At 42.6% G+C, this 6,363-nt stretch overlaps 1 pseudogene; it reads left to right on the plus strand.

The window, feature by feature from the left end:
- The window catches only part of LOC116089444, a 40,517-nt pseudogene continuing 34,154 nt past the window's right edge, over positions 1-6,363 (plus strand).

Here is a 6,363-nt window from a genome sequence, read left to right on the forward strand (position 1 = left end):
ATGTCAGATCCAGCCTTCTCCATCTCCGAGTGTTGGCAGGTAGGAGGCTTGTTGGCAAGAGGAGGGTGTTAACCTCAGGATCCTGGACCCATTCCAAGGCTGGTAATTACGTTCTGCCAGCCAAAATTCATCCCGTAATTTTAATTGGATGAATCCTTTCTAGCCTACTGCTATGCCTGTCAAACTGTTGCCACATTTCACCCCAGAGGTGTCTGTGTTTTAGTTGCAGGAATCAGTCCCTTTGAGGTTGGCTTATCAGTTTAAATCCCCAAAGTGTTCTGGGATCTTATGGAATTAAATATATACTTAGGTGTATGTGTATGTGTGTGCATGTGTGTATGTGTGTGTGCATGTATGTGTGTCTGTGTGTCTGTGTGTGTATCTGTGTGTGTGTGTGTGTGTGTGTGTATCTGTGTAGTGAATCTACCCAGAAATGCACTAATAGATACGTATCCATTTCAACGTTTAAGGATCAATACTCATCTAATCTCAGCATTTTTCAGATATTTGGGGTTGCTTTTAAACCTGAATTTTGTCCTTTGTTTCCCTCATCATTTGTGTTGAAAATTTATGTTACTTGTAGCTTTAGTTTCCATTTTCCAAAAGTTTTCCAATGCCCAAAAGTTGCTTCCTCAGTAGAGGAAAGAATTGAGGCCCCTGGAGTAGTTCTCAACCTATGGGTCTTGACCACTGGAAAACACATATTTACAATGGCCTTAGAAACCAAGACACCACTTAGTGGGAAAGTCACAGTTGTGAAGTAGGAACAAACATAAATGAATGGTTGGGGGCTCCTAAGACCATCGGAAATACATGATTTCTGATGCTTGTGACCGATAGGTTGAGAAGCACTACCCTTGGATGACTGACACTGGTAAAAGCAGGCAGTGTGTGCTAAGATTGCACGCAGTCCTTTCACAGGTCTCAGGAGGACAGCTTGTGACATTCAAGCTTGTCAGCATGTGGCATCTAAGCTTGTTGGGACTCAGGCTGCAGCATCTTCCTGGAAGAAAATGGCTTCCTGCATCCTCTAGCCCTCTTGGCAAAGATCTCTCTTACAGGAAGGGCCACTGGGGCAGGAAGCAAAATACCATTCTGGAGGTAAACCTTCAAGTTACCCTTTCCGAGCTCAAAGGAAGGGAATGTGGGCCCAGGCCCAGTGTTCTTTGGGGAGTTGCCTGAGCTGCTTGCCCTCTCACCAGTCACCATGGAGACGGGTCCTTGAAAAGGTCAGCAGTGAGACCAAGAGCACTAGCGGGCTCTCGAGTACAGAAGAGCATCGTTGATGTTATAAGGCTCTCCAACAGGTGATCCTGTCCATTTCCTTATTTACAAGAGCTATATGCTCCTCAAGTCTCTCTTTGTTTTTGTTTTTGCTTTTTTTTCCATTGTATCATTCTTTGGAAGGATATTTCATACTTCTTGAGAGTCTTTATTCCTATTACTGACTCTACCTGCTGGCCATTGGTGCTCTGGCTTATGACTCCTGTCCAGAAAGAAACCAGTCCTGTGACAGAGGACAAGTGAGACGCCCGGGCCTTCCATTACCCTCCCTTTCCTCCCATTGCTTCTATTAGATCACTCGGTAGAGGGTGTGTTGCTCTGCTTTTTCCACTTTTACAACTGGCAAGAGCTTAGATCCTATGAGTCTTTCCTGACCCATGTGAGCTGAAGAGGATAAAGCAAACGTGTTTCTCAAGTGAATTTTAAAGGCTTAGCATTGTGTAATGCTATAGAGTGTGAATCCTATTAGTCACTAAATAAACAGCAAATAAATTTTACCTCATTTCATTACAGAACTTACTTTTGTTTTCCTTGAGTGTGTGCATGTCTGCCTGCATATACATCTGTATGGCACCCCCATGTGTAGTACCAGGGGAGGCCAGGGGAGGGTAGCAGGCTGGAGAGATGATAAGTAGTTAAGACGGGTTGCTGCTCTTGAAGAGAACTGGAGTTCAGTTCCCAGCACCAACAACAGGTGGCTCACAACTGCCTGTAACTCTAGTTCCAAGGGTTCTGATGCCACTTTCTAGACTCCCCAGGCACTCATGCTCACACAAGATAAATAAAATATTAAACAAATACTGATGTCTGAATAATGTTGCATTTGATAACAGAAACATGCCCATCACCTGTGATATCAGTGTCTTGATTAGTTATATCGTTTTAATCATGTCAGTCCTGGTAGCAAAGTGAGAGAGAACCTCTGTGAAGTGTCCAGAAGGAACTACTTCTTTCACACTGATATTCTAGACACATAGTTTTAGTTTATTTGGTTTTTTTGTTTGTTTGTTTTGTTTTTTGTTTTTAAACATAATAGGGATTTTTGGTCAAGTGACCTCTTGTCATGAGGACTGGCATCGTAGAATGTCGACGTAGTTTAGTGATTGGCTGAAATTGGAATCACGTAAGCATCTGATTCATCAAGGGCCAGCACATCCCATGTAACTCACTGAAAGTGCCCCAGTCTATAATCCACCTTCATTCACTCCTTGTTCTTTTCTGCTTCCCAGTGTTTCCTAGGATGTGGCGCTCCTGTACTGCAGAACGTAGAAATAAAATAAAAAGCATCTTCCGTCCCTTTCTGCAGAGCTATGTTTTCATTGCTGTCAGTTCAAGTACTGATGAAAACACGCAGAACTAGTGGGAGGTTAACTTAAGGAACTAGATTATTTCCAAGGCTGTTACAGTCCCCGAATTTATCACTCTATTCAGAAAGCTATGTGAAGTGCATAGACGCGCTGACCCCTAAGTGACAGGAATGGCTGTTACCTTGCAAGGTTTTATCAGTGAGAACTTACTTTCAAGTCCCAGCTGTGAGGGCTGAGTGCTGCTGTGATTGGGAGCAGCCCATCAGTAGCCAGTCACCTCTGTACTTGCAGGCTCCTCTGTCATTGAATCACCTTTATTCAAGGATTATTCAATGCCTCTGCCTGTATGCAAATGAATGACAACTCTATTGAAGGTAAAGGCCTGTATGCAGGAGAATCAGGACAGAAACAGAAGTGAGGGTCTAGTGTTTCCTACCTCTTTATCCCAATAAGTGGCCAGAGGCATCCTATGTTTGGAAAGAAATGCTTTCTGGAGAGCCTTGGCTCAGTTGCTCTTGGGCAGATTTCCAAGCTCTGGCTGCAAGACACTCGGATAGAAAGCTTAATGGTTTTCCTGCTGGCTTGTCCTTTACTGTACAGCTCAGTGGCTGAAGGAATTTACATTTTCTCAATGTGCTTTTACATCACATGTAAGGTTTTAGGAAGAAGTGGAACAGATGAGTTTTTCGTGCTGCTGTTTCTAGTTTTCTTCATCTTTTCCTTGGGCCAGGGTCAATACACAGCTCTTGAAAGTCTAACTCATAGAAACATTTTTTTCTTCTCATTTGTTTTGAGTCTTTGGGCCTAGGTAACCTAGGTTGGCCTTGAACTCAAGATCTTCCTGTCTCAGCCTTCCCTCAAGTGCTGACTTACAGGCATAGGACATAAGAACCAGCCTGTGGAAAACATTTAATTGAATCTTTCCTTTAATCCAAGCATTCAGGAGGCAGAAGCAGGCAGATCTCTGTGAGTTCAAGGACAGCTTTGTCTACAGAGAAAATACCAGGTCAACCAGAACTACAAGAGAAACCCTGTCTCAAGACACAAAAACAAAAAACAAAACAAAACAAAACAAACAGAAAAAATGAAGAAAAAACACAGACTTGAGATTTGGGGGCTGGAGGAATAAATGGCTTAGAGATTAAGAGCACTGGCTGCTCTTCTAGAGGACTGGGATTCAACTCCCAGCACCCACAGGGCAGCTCACAACTATCCAGAACTCTAGTTCCAGGGGCTCTGACACCCTCACACAGACACATTCAAGCAAAACACCAACGCACATAAAATAAAAATAAATGAATTATGAAAGAAAATTTCTCGGCATTTGGAGCAAAAGGGATCTGTTAAGTTCATCTGGCATTTCCTCAAATCTCTCAGAGATAACGTCTCACCTAGAAGGATGCACTAAAAAGAGAATCGGGTTCTAAGGAGGCACACTGCTTCCTGAGCTCCAAAGTGTCTTTTAAAACCAGTAATCAATTCAACTACCTTGCTCAGGCTTGAAACCCCTTTCATAACAACATCATTCTTGCTTTTGAAGATTAGTCTGTAGTTCGAAAGGGGAGCCAGGGTGTGATCTCAGAATGCAAGCACTGTGGAATATAACTTTATACGTTATTGAAAGATTTTTAATAGTTGATAAAAAGAAAAATAAATGCAATCAGACTTTTAAGTCTAGAATGATCCATCAAAGACTTTAATTAATACACAAAGAAAGGTGGTTGAGAACAGAGAAGGATGATGGTTTGGAAAGGAAGAGGAAGGAGTCAAGAGTGCCATCAAACAAAGCCGGCAATTACAGCTCAGACAGCAGCAAGGAGGAAAGCGTTGTGGTTACTGTGTCATTAACTATTGGGAAGGCTGTAGCAGCCCTGCCCTGCCCCGCCCTGCCCTGCCCAGTGCCTCTGTCACTTTTAACACTGGTATTTTTATTCCTCCATTTTGGGCAATAGGAGGGCAGTGTTCCTTGTGGGTGATTTGGTGGTTTGTATTGGCTTTAGATATGACCAGCTTTTGTTTTCTCTGCTCAACCTATTTTTTTTTTAACCACAAGTTACACCATTCACTCCATGATCATAAATTCTGAAAGTCACAGAACTGTCCCCAGCAGTGGTTTCAACTATTCATATTTGAAAACCTAGATTAGCTGTCCGGGCTGGCCAGTGCCCTGAGCAGACCTTGGGCACAAGCTCCACAACCAGTCCCACAACACCCAGAGGAAGCTCCATTCCCAGGTGCTCTAACACGCCCAGGATCAGAGGTGAGGAGGACACAACATCTGTCCCAACACCAGGAGTAACTGGGACCCCTGGGACCAGGCACACAGGAACTCCACCAGCCCAGTGCTCAGGTTGCTTCCGGTCTGTCTGGGCCAGCCAGTGCCCTGAACAGACCTTGGGCACAAACTCCATAGCCAGTCCCAAAACACCCAGAGGAAGCTCTACTTCTAGGTGCTTTAACAAGCCCAGGGTCACAGGATCCCAGAATCACAGAATCACAGAGACAGCTTGACTCTGAGGAGTTCTGACACAATCAGGATCACAGGAAGGACAGACTCCAGTCAGATTTAGCAAGGGCAGGTAGCACTAGAGATAACCAGATGGCACCAGGCAAGCATAAGAATATAAGCAATACAAACCATGGTGAGTTGGCATCACCAGAACCCAGTTCTCCCATCATAGCAAGTCCTGGACACATGATCACACCAGAAAAGCAAGATTCAGATCTAAAGTCACTTCTCATGATGATGATACAGGACTTTAAGAAAGACATAAATAGCATCTCAGAGAAATACAGGAGTACACAGGTAAACAGCTAGAAGCCCTTTAAGAGGAAACACAAAAATCCCTTAAAGAACTACAGGAAAACACAATCAAACAGGTGAAGAAAATGAGCAAAACCATCCAGAATCTAAAAATGGAAATAGAAACAATAAAGAAATCAGAAAGAGAGACAACCCTGGAGATAGGAAAACTAGAAAAGAAATCAGGAGCCATAGATGCAAGCATCACCAACAGAATACAAGAGATAGAAGAGAGAATCTCAAAGGCAGGAGACACCATAGAAAACACTGACACAACAGTCAAAGAAAATGCAAAAAGCAAAAAGCTCCTAACCCAGAACATCCAGGAAATCCAGGATATAATGAGAAGATCAAACCTAAGGATAATAGGTATAGAAGAAAGTGAAGACTCCCCAGGTAATGGGCCAGTAAATATCTTCAACAGAATTATAGAAGAAAACTTCCCTAACCTAAAGAAAGAGATGCCCATGAACATACAAGAAGCCTACAGAACTCCAAATAGACTGGACCAGAAAAGAAATTCCTTCTGCCACATAATAGTAAAAACACCAAATGCACTAAACAAAGAAAGAATTTTAAAAGCAGTAAGGCAAAAAGGTCAAGTAACATATAAAGACAGGTCTATCAGAATTACACCAGACTTCTCACCAGAGACTATGAAACTAGAAGATCCTGGGCAGATGTCATACAGATACTATGAGAACACAAATGCCAGCCCAGGCTACTATACCTAGCAAAACTCTCAATTACCACAGATGGAGAAAACAAGATATTCCATGACAAAACAAAATTTACACAATATCTTTCTACAAATCTAGCCCTACAAAGGATAATAAATGGAAAACACCAACATAAGGAGCAAAACTACACCCTAGGAGAAGCAAGAAAGTAATCTTTCAATAAATCCACACAAACCTAATTCCACCTCTTACAACAAAAACAATAGGAAGTAACAATTACTTTTTCTTA

This window comes from Mastomys coucha, unplaced genomic scaffold (assembly GCF_008632895.1).
Source record: "Mastomys coucha isolate ucsf_1 unplaced genomic scaffold, UCSF_Mcou_1 pScaffold14, whole genome shotgun sequence".
Taxonomy (NCBI): Eukaryota; Metazoa; Chordata; class Mammalia; order Rodentia; family Muridae; genus Mastomys; species Mastomys coucha.